This window comes from Sus scrofa, chromosome 6 (genome assembly GCF_000003025.6).
Source record: "Sus scrofa isolate TJ Tabasco breed Duroc chromosome 6, Sscrofa11.1, whole genome shotgun sequence".
Lineage (NCBI taxonomy): Eukaryota > Metazoa > Chordata > Mammalia > Artiodactyla > Suidae > Sus > Sus scrofa.
Window position 1 is genome coordinate 169630143 of NC_010448.4, and position 13885 is coordinate 169644027.

Genomic DNA, 13885 nt, shown 5'->3' on the forward strand with positions numbered 1-13885 from the left:
TAAAGGACTTTCTCAGGTCAAGCCCACCGAATAATCTCCCTGTTTTAAGGTCAGGTGTGCTCTATAACCCTCCTGTTTGTCAGCCAGTCCACCCCATCAGTCCTGGCGATCACGCAGGATGCACACGTCAGGGGGACAGGAAACCTCGGGGTTGTCTTAGAATTCTGCCTGCTTACTGGGGAAGAAGTAGAAGCTCAGAGAAGTCAGATGTCGGGCGCAGGGGAGAATGTGGGAGGCACCAGGGCCACCAAGCCACACTGGGTCCCCAGACCCGGGGACCTGGCCCAGCACCGAGACGAGCAGCCTGGGAGGAGCTGGGGGCCCGGGCCTCCTAGGACCAGGCAGACCTCGTTCTGTGTCTGAAGAAGTCAACCAGGCAAACGCTTTTGACCGTGCTTTCTGCCCATCCCCACAGGATTCGCGGCCCAAACCAGACGGCCTCACACTAGTTCATGGAGGAGCCTCAGGAGCCCCTGGCCAGGCGGGCTCTCCCTTCCGCAGGGAGGAGCAGAGCGTGAGAGGAGGCAGCTGCCCCAGGAGTGGACATGAACACTGGTCTTCAGAGAGAACAGCGTTTTAGTTTTGGTCATCGAAAGTGGTGCCTTCAACACAGGTAGGAAACGGCGGGTCCCGTGTGCGCCTGCTGGGGTCCCCGTGCGTGCCCTGGGTCTTCCTCGCCTGATCTTGCTGGAGTCCTTCCTCTTCGAGGTGCATGGTGACGGTGGCGGTGGTCCTGGTGGTGACCGCCTTCCTCGAGCCTCTGGGAAAGCTGCACGTCCCGGGAGGGACATCCTTGGTGGGGAGGAAAGATCTTGGGGGGCCAGTTCTCTTTCACTGCCCCCGTGCTGTATCCCCAAAATTCAGTGCTGTCTCCCCGGTCCCTCAGTTACTCTGCTGTCCCCGACAACAGTTCCTCTAAGGGACCCAGCCTCCCTGCGTGCCACCCCCCGCGGTCCTCCTGGGGGCCAGAGCTCCACCCCCTTCTCTGATCTCCCCCCCCCCCCCCGATGGCTCTGCCCTAAAGAGCCCCTGCCCCCCGCCCCACTCCCTAGTCAGAGGGGCACAGTGAGTGTCAAAGACAAAGCAGCATCTTTCAGCCCCCCACCCCCACCCCCGGACGAGACCAAAGAAGAGAACGTCGGCCTCTCTAGCCAGGCTGCACGCGTATTGGAATCACAGGGAGAGGCTTTAAAAATTCCAGTAGCAGGGCCCCACCTCCAGAGAGATGGGTTGGCTTGGCTTGGGAAGGGCCCCCCGCATGGCAGGATGTAGATCTATAGGGAATTTGTTTTGAGCTCTTCAGGTCTGAGCTGTGGTTTCAGGTGAGCCGTTTAGGCTGTGCTTACGGTTCGGCGTGCGGTGTTGGAAGCGCTTCGGGTCGGGAATGTGTCTTTGGGTGTTTTGTCTGGCTGTGGAGTGCATCGGAGTCACCCAGGGAGTTGGAGTGGGGGTGGGACAGTGCCTGTTTTTTTGCTTTTTTTTTTTTTTTTTAAAAAGATGCCTTGGCCCACCCATGCAAGCCCTCTGAAGCAGGCCCGCAGGTTGGGATTCTCAGGCATCTGTATTTTTGTTCTGATACAGCCAAGGTCTGGGGACGCTGGGCCTTCTTTTGAGGTCTCTGGGGATTTGGGTCTGTGGGCTTGGCTGAGAGGCCTAGCAGGTGCTTGCCAGCCTGGCGGGCCCTGAGCAGTGCTCGTTCCCTTCCCCCCAAGCGGAAGTTTGCCCACTTACCGAGAGGAGGCCAGGGCCTCCGGCACCTCGCAGAGACAGCATCTCTGCAACCGCTTGCACCGCGGGGTCCGAGCCTCTGCCTACAGCTCAGCTGCACCCCGGGGACCCCAGACCCAGACAATGACCAGGGTTCTCCAGCAGAGGTGGGAGAAGCATCCCCTGGGCTCTGAGGAAGAAGGACTGGGCCCGTGAGCCTCATTTTGAGGGAATGTTTGATGTGGTTCTTAAGAGTGGAAGCTCTGGGTCTCTCCAAGTTCAGTTCCCGGCTCCGACATTTCCTGGTTTGGGAGGCGTGTGGATTTGTTTCTCTGCCTTGTCTCCCTTATTGGAAAATGGGAGACTCGTGGCCCTGCCCCCCCCAGGGCTGCCGGGCAGATTCAGCCGAGGCCCTGGGATGTTGCTGAACCCCTGGCCGGGGGCCCCCCAACGCGGGCAGCCCTCTGACTCAGGCAGGCAGATCTGCTGCCACTCCACCCTCCTCGTTGCTGTACTGGGCTCTGCCTTGTGGTCCTAGGAGGACTGGGGTGAAGCTATAGGAACAATACCGCACCCGGGGCCTGGCACTTTACAGCAAGACCGAGTCCTGCAGAAAGCCCGGCCGGCCTGGGTCTCTTGCCTCTTCGTGTAGGGACTTGAGCACTGGGAAGGTCCAGTAGTTTAAAGACAGCCACGCAACATGCACGGAGCAGAGCCTTGACTGCAAAAGACCCAGAACTTTCTTCTCCGCCAAGATGCTTCCTGAGAAAGGGCAGTGACGGCGTCAAGGATGCCCACTCCCCGGAAATGTCTTCATTTGAGTAGAAACCAGTAGCACCATGTAGGACCCAACAGGGCCTCTCCCCTGGCATCCTGGGGCGGCGTATAGTACCTCGATTTAGCATGTATCTCCTTCCACGCAAGGCACAGGCAGCTGCCCGGGGTCTCCTCCACCAGCAGTCTCGGGGCAGGGGCTGGGTTTATCCAGCAAAGTGTGCAGGAGCTCCTCAAACTAGGCTGGACGTGGGAAGGTCTGAGGGCTGAAAGCGGAGCTGTGGGGAGACTGTCACGGGGCAGGCGGCTGGGGGAGCCTCCCCACACTTGGCACTTGCCCTGCCCTACGTCGCCCTCAGGCTCTCTTTTTGGCCACGTGGGCCCTGCCAGCTGCAGGAAAGAATCTGTCGGGGATGGGACTGGCCCAGAGGGAAATGAGCTGTCCGTGCCAGTGAGAACTCTGGTCGCCACCCCTTCCCGTGCTCCCTCTGGGGAATACCAGCATGTGTCATTAATGGGGTGCTGACTCAGTGCTCGCGGTGTGTCCAGACGCTCGGGACCCGCTGCTGGCACAGCTCCCGCAGCCGCCACGGGGGAGGCTGAATGGAGGACATCTGGACGAGGCGAAGGGCTCAGGCCCAGGCGGGCACGGGTGCCGGGTAGACGCTAACCACGGGCCAGCCTCAGAGAAGCCCCCGTGCAGGGGGCGGCCCGTGAACACCATCCGAGGCTTGGGAACGGGCGTGTTTGGAATTATTCGCGGCCAAGGGATTGTGACGACATGGTCCCCTGCCGTTGGTCCCAGCCTGGCTTTAGTCCGGCTTTCTCCAGAATAAATGGGGTTTCTAAATACGTGACCCACAGGATGCATCTAATCGAACACTAGGTATAAACGCATTTTCTCAGCAGCAAAGCTTCCTGCGATTACTTTTCAAACTTGTGTCGTTTTAGAAGCCATTTCAAAAAGGCAAAGCCTGCGTGGAGTGCCGAGTGGTAGTTTGTGTATACACATTTATTTCTGAAGTTCAAAATGCTAGCATCTAGTTATTATGAAAATTCCCTGAGCAGAGCAGCAGCACGGCTCGGATGCATTAAAAACACTGAAAGCTCCGGGGATAGACCAGGGTCAGCAAAGGACAGCCCGTGGGCCTAACCCCAGGCTACCGCCTGAGTTTTGTAAATGAAATGTTACTGGGCCAGCGCCAAGCCGTTCGTTTCAACATTGTCTACGGCCGCTTTCCCACTCTAATGGCAGAGTTGAGTAGTTGTAACAGAGACTGGCTGTCCCACAAAAAGCCAAACATATTTACTCTTTGGCCCTTGAGAAAAGTTTGCTGGCCTCTGTTCCAGCAGATTGTCCCATCGGTGTGGCCGCGGTCACATCCAGGATTGCTCTGTCGTTTGCGTCTTGCGTGGCTTGGCTGCACAGCATCACTCAGATGATGGAAATTGGAAGCCGATTTCTCACGGCCGCCCTCACGGCCCAGGATGGCCTTCACTTCCATGGCGTGTGACATCAGTGCCACATTGTGTGGGGCAGGAGGAGAGGGAATTCCGGTTTGCGTCCCGGACAGAATCAAGCAACTGCTTGAATTCCTTCTTATCACAACACGCGGGAAGCACGCCAGCCTTTGCGACAGTTTCCTGATAATCCACGTAATCGAGCCTCCCGGCAGCAAAAGCGTTAGCGTGTGCGTGTCTGCGTGGCTTTATATAAGCAGTGTATAGGCCTGAATTTTCAAAACAGCAACATAAAGATGCCTGGTAAAGAGCTCCAGTCTTTCCGGTTGAAGACATTTCAGGGCCGAAGTTCAAGATGCACCCAGACCGAGGTGGAGCCGAGGTCTGCACACACGGCCCGAAGGTGGCCGCACCCGGAGGCTCGACTCCGTGTTACGATGGGCCTTAGAGCACGTTCAAGTGGGCAGGTCCATTTTCCAGAACAGTTTTCGTGGGCGCCACACTGTATGTTTAGAGTAAAATTCTCGCCGGATATTTGAAGACCCGCTGAAGCTTCTCTGCAGAGAGAGTTTGAAAACTGCCCCTTTGGCAAATGCTGGTGTGGCTGTCGTTTCTGTGCGGAAGGATAACGGAGGGGCCCGGCGTGCGGAGAGCTGGGGCTGGGGGGCAGAGGGGGACCTGGCGAAAGACGGCGGAGGGGACCTGAGATGATGCCGTGTCATGGGCGGGGAGGGTGAAGGGGTGGGGACAGGGGGTCGGTCGTGGAAAAGTACTTGGGATGTGCAGAGAAGCCTCAGGAGCTCCTGCCAAAGGCGGAGGCCTTTCCTACAAATTGCTGGTCACCCGGAGCTGCTCTGATGACCTCCAGCCATAAGCTCAGAAGCCCAGGTCCGGAGCGCGTGGGACAAGACGAAAAGTGTGCAAAGCAACGGTGGCGGAGGGTGTGAAAGGGGCTCACAGATCTCTTCCGATCATCACGCGGAGCGCCTTTGGGGCCACTCCGGTGGGGAGGGGACAAGGAAGACGGATGGCACAGGGGACCTCTGGGTCGGCGGGAGGAGGACACGTGAGCGTGGGCAGTGCCTGCGAGTGACCTGGATGGGGGCGGGCGTCCCGGCCTCTGGGGGGTGGGGACCAGGGTGGGCAGGGGCTTTGGGCATTTGAGGCAAAGCCCACACAGCCGGGAATAAAACCCTGGAGTCCCGGCTCCCAGGCCCCCTGCCTTCCCCTGGCGGGTGCAAGGCCGGGAAGGGCAGGCTGGTGGCCTTGGGAGGCTGTGGGCTGGAGACGGCCTCTCGGGTACAAAAGCACGAGTTCTTTCTGAGGTTCTGCTGCTCACCCCATAGAAGAGGAGCATTTTTAGGTTTTTCAAAGGGTGACCTCATTTTCTTCTTATTGACATAGCCCTGTTTGTTTACACGGTCCTGTAAAAATAGCACACGTGTGCTAAGCTTAGTGTGCGCTCCCGCCACCAGCGGCAGAGCCACTGTGTGGGGAGAAACACCTTTTCATCTGAGAGAGGGGCAGCCTTGTTTCCGAGGACAGATGGGAGCAAAACAGGACAGGTAGGAAGTTTCGTGGGTTTTCGTGTCGCTATTCCAAAATAGCCACACGCCTGCCTACCACTTCCTGCCCGACTCGACTCAGGGTAGAGTTTCTCCAGGAGCGGACTTGTGTTCTGTGAATTCTCAGAGAGGCTCGGGGGGATCTGCCAACAAGCAAACAGGCTCAGCCCCAGAGGCCTTGAGCTTGGCACTTTGCAACCTGGCTCTGCCGCGTACCGGCTGTGTGACCTTGAGCGAATCGCTTCACCTCTCTGTGCCCCATGTGTAAGACGGGGATAACAACACTGCTTGCTCTGTTCATGGTCACCGTGCGGATTCAATGAGGGATGATGGGTGAAGGGCTTAGCCCAAAGCTGGGTGCGCAGCCACGCTCATAAATCTCTTAATCAATCACCCGACCCCCCGGGTTACGCCAGCCTCCCAAGCCCCTTCCCTTCCTGCCGGCTTGGCCTCTCCAGCCCATCCCTCCGTTGGCCCCAGATAAAAGAAAGGTGAAACGCAAATCTGGCCATGCTGCCTCTTGCTTAAAATCCACCCAGAGCTTTCAGTGGCTACGGCAGGGGTCCGCAACACTTTTTCTCGAAATGGCCAGACGTACGTATGTGAAGCTCTGCCGGCCATCCCGTCTCTTGTCGTTTCGTGCAAGCAGCCCCGAACGTGTTGAAGGATGGGCGTGTCTGAATCCCCGTAAAAGTCGATGGACGAAAGCAGGCAGCGGGCTGGACGTGCCATCCCCCGACCTGCAGGCCCAGTCCAGCTCCGTGGCTCAGCATTCCCAGTCCAGCCGTCCCCTGTCCGTGTCCCGCTTCCTGCTCCCGAGGAACTGCTTAGACTTCAGTCCTCTGCCTCCTGTGTGCCCCTCCCTATGGCATTAGGAACCTTTGCCCTGGGATCCTGGGGTCCCCTGTCTTTGCTGCTGCTCTGTCTTGACTCAGGGAGGGCACCCCCAGGCAGGGATTCTGCCTTCCTGCTTTCTGAGACACTGAGCGCATGTTTAGGTGTTTGAAGATGCTCGCTAAGCATCTGCGATTGAACACAATGGATCTGCAGATGGTGCCTGCAGGGCGCTTACAGGCAGGTTAGGAAGCTAGGATGTGAGCTGGTGAAAAGCCAGCCAGCAACCAGGCGGGAAATGAGCGTGCAGGGATTGTTAGGTACCGATGACAAGTCGGAGGAAGGAGAAGGCATCTGAACGGGACTCTACCGGGCAGGGAAGAGACTTCTCAGAGGGAGGGAGGCCAGGAGGGCTTTCCGTGCTTGGGAAACGGCCAGAGAAGAGCAGCCCCGGTTCCGGGTTCAGGGTGATGAATGAACAGACCAGGAGGGCGAGAGTCTGATCAGGAGCTGCAGGGGTAGTAGGGAAGTGTAGGCTTTATCCTGTAGGCCAGAATTTCTCTCAAGTCTGATCCGCAACTTCCTCTGCTCCAACAGAATTGCCTGGGGCGGGCGGGGGGGGGGGTCTTTAAAATGCATCTTCTGGGGCCCCGTCTCAGACTGGAAGCTAGGAGCCTCGCAGGTTTAAGGACGGCCATGGTCTGCGAGCGAGAGGAGGCTGTGCCGTGGCTGGGGTGATGATCCTGAGTCTCCTTCAGATCGCTGTCACCTGCGGGGGCCTTGGCCCGGCTGGAGAGGGGGTGGTGGGATGCCTAATCCTCGCCCAGAGCAGACGAGGACACCCAAGCTCAGACACGGCAAGGGACTCGGCCAAGGTCCCACTGCAAATGACTTGCAGAGATAGGACGGACCGGTTCCGGAACAGGATCCGGGATGGTCCTGGAGGTTCTGCAGAGGGCGAGGGACTGTCCACACCACAGGCACGGTGACTGTCCCCAGTGCCCGGCACAGCCTGGTGCCACTGCTGTTTGGTCAGCAGGTGCTGAACACGTGAGAGAATGAATGGGCGGAGGGTGGATGGATGATCCGGGCGCACAGCAGAGCAGAGTTCCGAGATTACGCTGAGGCTGCAAGCCTGGGAGTTTAGGAGACTGGTGATACCAGAGACAGAGGAGGAGAAAAGATGCGTTTGGTGCCAAGCGTTTTGAACGCGAGAGGCCAGCGCGGTGGTTAAGCCAAGATGTTGGCAGCTGGGGAGGCAGAGTTGGGGAGTCCGAGGCTGGGCAGGTGATGTGTGCAGCTGTGGAAGCTGCTAGAAAGACAGGAGAGAAATGCAGAGTAAGACAAGTAGGGGATTACGGACCAGAGCCTGAGGAATGTGCCCAGGCGTCCGGAAGAAAAGGCTTGGGGGCAGGAATCGGAGAAAAGCGCGGGGGTCAGGGGAGCGAGATCAGGACGGGCCAGGGCAGACCGAGAAAAGAGAGCTTCTGACAGCCAGTCCCCAGGTAACTCCGCCTGGGCCTCTTTAGAATAAAACCGGCCAACCTCAAAGAAGTTGTGCCACAGGTAAATAAAAATGTCAATCCCAATAAAGCCAAAATCACGAGTTTCTGTTTGCTTGGGATCTGTGCTCCCGGCCGGCGGAGCTGCAGGTGTGGATCCTCGGGTCCGACAAGCCCTGCCACTTTGCCTCTGCCCGGTCTGGTTGGCATGCTTCCTGGGGATGACTTTGCGGCCTGGAGCCTTCGCCTTCCTCTCCTGTGCCTGACTTTCCCCTGTCCCTTCCATCGCTCTCTTTATTCGTTCCGCAGATAATTGTCATTGGGAATAGAGCTCTGTGGCCGAGGAAGCCGCCTGATCCCGGCCCCCTAAGCCCAGTGGGGCCTGCACGTCCCTCCCTGGAGGCTTGAAAAAACAGAGAGAGATCCTGGACGCGCAGATTCAAGGTGTCTAAAAGCAGGGAGGAGCCCGCCGTCCCCAGGTCCTCGGCCCATCTGAGCAGCCTCTGTGTGGCCGCCTCTGTGAATGAGCCATTCTGGACCAGCCCTGCCTGGGCCGGGTGGGGGAGGCACGGAGGCCTAGGTGTCTGGGTGTTTCCCCCCTTAAGGCCCTAAAAATACAGCGTCTGGGCAGCCTCCCAGCTGGCCTTCCTGCAGCCTCCAGAGTCTTTCTTTCCGCTGATCCTGCGTGTGCCCCCAAACGCGTCCCTCCCCCCACTCCTCACACGCTCGATGTCACAGTGACACCAGGGCCTCCATCGCTGGCACCATCCTCAGAAAGGCCAGTCATCCTTAAAATCGGTCCTGCCGGGCGTTCCCTTCGTGGCTCAGCGGTTAACGAACCCGACTAGGATCCATGGGGAAGTGGGTTTGATCCCTGTCCTCACTCAGTGGGTTAAGGATCCGGTGTTGCTGTGAGAGGTGGGGTAGGTCGCAGATGTGGCTCAGATCCCACATGGCTGTGGCTGTGGTGTAAGCCAGTGGCTACAGCTCCAGTTCGACCTCGAGCCTGGGAATCCCCATATGTCGCGGGTGCGGCCCTAAAAAGCAAAAAAAGAAAAGAAAAGAAAAGAAAGAATAAGAGGATCTAGCCTTGCTGCGCTGTGGCCTAGGTTACAGCTGTGGTTCAGATTCAGTCTCTAACCCTGGCCTGGGAACGTCCATGTGCTGCAGATGCTGTCATAAAATTTAAAAAAAATCAGTCCAGCCTGGACAGAAGGTGCCACGTCTCGTTTGAGGTCACAAGACACACAATTCTTGACTCTTGCTATTACGTTTAGTAGAGGAATATAGATGAATATATTGTCACCCTGTCACATACTATGTTGTGAGATATTAAAGATATCATCTAGATATCTGTAAGTATAAAGACGTTACCTGTCACTTACGTAAAGTATGTAGCAGGTGACAAGACGACAACAGGAAAGGAAAGGAATGGGGGGTCGGGACTGGCCTGCCTGGACACGGCATTTGCGCAGACGTGGGGTGAGGGAGGGAGCCCCGGGGCCTGTGGGAGAGGAGATCGCAGGCCGGATCCTGCCGGGTGGGAACGTCCAGGAGGCCAGCGTGGCTGGTGGGGCCGGGCGGGTGGGGGCGAAGGGGGAAAGGAGGCTGGAAGGTGACGGCAGAGGGCGAGCAAGTGCGGATAATGCAGGAGCCGTTGGAGGTCGAAGCCCTGGAGTAGCCGTTGGAGGTCGAAGCCCTGGAGTAGCGGGCTGGAAAGCACGCCTGGCTGTGTGCGGAGGCCACGCGGCCAGAAGCCAGGGCAGCTGGAGAGGCTGGTGCCGTCGTCAGGAGGTGCTGGCGTCGTGGACCAGGGCGGTGGTCCTGGAAAGTGGTTGGATTCTGGGCACAGTCTGCAGGCAGAGCCACCCTGATCCACCAACAGATGGGATGCGTCATGGAAGAGAAAGTCCGGGAGGAGAGCCCTGCTGAGGCTCTCACGTGTGCTCACTCTGCTCTCAGGTTGGTCCGCCTCTCTCAGCCTCAGTTTTGTCATCTGGAAAATGGGGCAGTTGGATGGATAACTTCCCAGATCTCTTCTGGCTTGAAAACGCACCAGGTCAGCTTAGGTCACTGGTGGCTGGGGTGGTCAGGGGAGCCTTTGAGGATGTGGGGTGGAACTTGTGTCTTAAAAGGGCGGGGGCTTAGCCAGACACAACTGCCAGAGGAAGAGAAGGGACAGGAGCGTTCTAGGCAGAGGGAACGAGCAGGAGCCCGACGAGGAGGCAGGGTTGGGAGGCCTGCGAGTGATGCTGAAAAGCAGTGAGCAGACACCATGGCGTGGGCCCAGGACCTCGGGGGAAGTGCCAGGAGCTGCAGGGAGGGGCACACTCTGCCCTTTGGAATAAACCAGCAGGTTCAGGACCCGAGCTTTTTTTTTTGCAAACACGGAGGCCCTCAATTTTGAGCATTTTCAGATGGATGCACTCGGGCAGGAAGGAACAAGGCTTGGCTCCTGTCCTGGGAGAGTTAACCTCCTGGCCCAGCATTGCATAACCGCAGCGTCTGCTGAGCGCAAGGAGACTGTTCTGTGTGGCAGCCAGAGTGGCAAGCCTGGTGGCTCCGGGCTCTGGCACCGTCCCGCAGCGGAACAAACAGCCCTCCCTTCCTCGATAATGGCCCTCATTGAGCATTGTGTCCATGGCCAGCGCCCAGCGCAGGGCAGCTCAGCCTGGGTAAGTTTCCTCTCTTGGCTGCTTAGCAAAATATTTACACTACGCCTTTCTAGTAAGATGGTCCTAGGAACCAGCAGGCGGAGAAGCGAGAGAAAAGTGCCTCCCAGTGACCCTGCTCCTGGCTCGGGGAAAGGCTGTCGCACGTCCCGCGTGTGAACCTGGGCTGGTCATTGCCCTCCAGGCAGTTCTCTTTTGTAAACGAAGGCACTGAGCTGGAAGATGCACGAAGGTCTCTCCGGCTCCAAAATCACTGGCATTTTCTCTAAGTGAAGAATGAGTCCATTTTGTCCTTGGGGGGCGGCAGGGGGCGGATGTGTCTGCCCTCCGATATTTCACAAAGGGCCTCTTTCTCAGGACGGCATGCGTATGAGCTGGGGGGAGCTGAAGATAACCGGGCCCCTCTGGACTTGCATCTCACCTCCTGAGGAGGTACCTGGACCAGCCACAGGGGACCCCAGCCATGTTGCCAGAGGGACATCTGGGGAAACTGAGGTAGCAAAGACTGTTATCCAGCATCCCAGGGGTTGTGCTAAAGGAAGGGTGTCCTGTGTGACTCTCAAGACAGAATCCAAACCAGCGAGCGAGAATCGCCTGGCTTATCCTCCGGAACAATAGGCCCCACAGCTATTTCGACCCAAAACACACATACCCTTTGACCCAGGGCCCTACTTCTGGGAATCCGGCCTATGGAACAATAGCACTTGTCTGTAAAGATATGTGTACAAAGGATGTTTATTGCAAAATTCTAGTGGCAAAAAAAAAAAAAAAAAAAGAAAAGAAAAAAATACGAAACTCAACAGTAAAGAAAGCTTGAAGGTGTTATATTCAAAGCATGGCCTATCATTCAGCTATTAAAACGATGAGACCCTGGATCTGTTTATAAAGACCAGGAAAGTGCAGCAGCTAGGAAACAGGGGCTAGAAGCAGACTGCCAGGATTCAGATCCGGATCCCCAAAACCACCTTACACGGCGCTCTGACCGTCAGCCTCCATCGGGCTTCTCTTTGGTGAAGGAGGAATCGGCAACGCCTCTGCCCTATAGGCTCGAGGCCGGTGATGTGCTTATAACCCTGCCTGGTTTTGAGCGTCTGCTCAAAAACATGTTGGCCTTTGATCTAGAAAGGTTATCCATGAGAAAAGCAAGATACAGAGAAATGCACACAGGGAGATTCCATTTTTATAAAATCAAAAAAAAAAAAAAAAAACAGAGAGAGAAGGAAATGCATCCCTACCCCCTTGCAAAAAAAACAAAGAGCGATGCTGGCTGCCCCAGGAGTGACCTCCTGAGAGCAGACCCTAAGTGAGGCTTGAGTCATGGATGAGGGGTGCGCTGGTGCCTTCGAAGACACCTTCCAGCCCCGAGACTCCGAGACTGTGGGCTCATCTTGGCAATCTCAGCATACATCCCGGCTTGGCATTTGACCCAACCAAGTAGCCTGTTGTTCACTAAATATGTGTGCCAGGACCTGTCATGTTTGCGGATGGGGAACAAGGATTTGGTGGCTTGGTTTCATGAAAATGCTGCTTGCCTGGATGTGGGGTTGATCATTGCAGCTCTCGTGGATCCAGCAGGGACTCTCTCCAAGTGGGGCCCAGACCTGGCTCAGCTATTGTGAGCCGTGTCAAGGATGCCGTGGCCTGCTTGAGATAGATCTGCCTCCGTGGGCCTCCGTCACGCTCAGATTCACCTCCCCCCAAGTGCCACAGGCCTCGGCAGTGGAGGGACAGGTGACAGGCTGAGAAGATCCCCTCCCCCAGCTGGGGTCCACCTGCCATGGAAATCAGAGCCGTTTCTTTCCACTCCAGTTCGTCCCTTGAGATATGTTAGCAGAGAAAGTCACACTTGTTAAAGAGCTAATATTAGCTTTATTCATGTACTTGACACATCTTTTTATATTTTAAAAAGTATTTCAGCCAAACAACCAGAACAACAGAATACGCAGTAATAGAACAAGCGGTGGTAAACCCACTACCCTGCTTCAGAAAACTTCAGCAGGTACAGCAGAAGCTGCTGCATAGCCCCCCACAATCGCAGGCCCCTCCCATGCCCCCCAAAAGTGACTGTCACCCAGAACTCGCTGTGAACATCTCAGGATTGTTCTCTGAACACCTGCTGTGTGCCGGGCAGAGTGCTAGGTGCTGAGTGACTCTGGGGAACTAAAGAGACATGGTTCCCTCCCTTATGGGACTTGCTGTTGGATGAAACCCCAGTCCCCCTGCCTTTGGTGAGTGCCAGTCTTTGGTCAGGTAAATGACCCCCTGTCCGTGTGAGCAGTGACTTTGGAGGCGAGGCTGAAAGAAATGCTGGCACCTATCCTGTCACCAGCTTTCTAACTGGGGCAAGTCCCTTCTGCTCCCTGGGCCTCTGCATCTGCGCCTGTCACACATGGCTTTGAACTGGATGCCCCTCAAAGGCTCTTCCAGCTCTGTGATCACGGGCTTGATGGGGAGCCTAACCAGGTCTGCCCAGGGACCAGCTCCATCACTCTGGCAGGCAGATGGGTGAGCGGGAACTTTGAGGTCCATGAAAGGGGTACGTACCCCAGTGCATCGTGAGGAAAATGCGGGATTTTCGTAGCACACAAACTGCCGATAAAACCAAAGTGGTTTTGGGGGAACGTGGGGGAACTTCCTTATGTTAATAGTAATTTCTTTCTCTTAAAACAATTCAGTAGACGTTCCCGTCGCGGCTCAGTGGAAATGAATCTGACCAGTATCCATGAGGACGCAGGCTCGATCCCTGACCTTGCTCGGTGGGTTAAGGATCCCGCATTGCTGTGGCTGTGGTGTAGGCTGGCAGCTACTGCTCTGATTCCGCCTCTAAGCTGGGAACCTCCATATGCCATGCGGGTGTGGCCCTAAAAAGATGGAAAAAAAACAATTCAATAAAAACTTAGAGTTGACAGTTACATCCATATCCCTATTGCTAATACGAGGCTTGGTTGAATAAGTCGAATTCAAGTCAAAGGACATTGAAGTTTTATATAAATAACGAACAGGTGCTATGTGTCTCTGGCGAAATGTGGCCTGGTGGTCACCAAATGGCAGGCACAGCGTTTCCCAAACCAGAGCTAATGATGTAAAGGGTGGGGCCTGCCTGGCGTCTTTAGAGCCTGGCAGAACCAGCCCAGAGCTGGCGCGTCACAGCCCGAGACGTGCTGGAGGAATGGCTTTGTGAATGGGTCCCTGTTTGGAACAGTGTGGGAGGAATTCTCTTCAGATCTTAGTGCCAAGAAGAGCTATGCTTTTTCGGGGCAACCGCTGCGCTTATGGGCAGGACACTGAGAAGGTGACACGGACTGTGTTGTCCTTCCTTCTTTTACTGCCAGGAAGCCCTACCCAGAACCCGGGGCCCAAACTGAGCCAC

At 56.4% G+C, this 13885-nt stretch overlaps 1 protein-coding gene across 1 annotated transcript in view; it reads left to right on the plus strand.

The window, feature by feature from the left end:
• The window catches only part of HIVEP3 (human immunodeficiency virus type I enhancer binding protein 3), a 127587-nt gene that overhangs the window by 30716 nt on the left and 82986 nt on the right, over nt 1–13885 (plus strand). Inside the window, 1 exon segment of the mRNA XM_021096938.1 lies at nt 416–613. The gene's annotated coding sequence lies outside the window, so the exon portion shown is untranslated.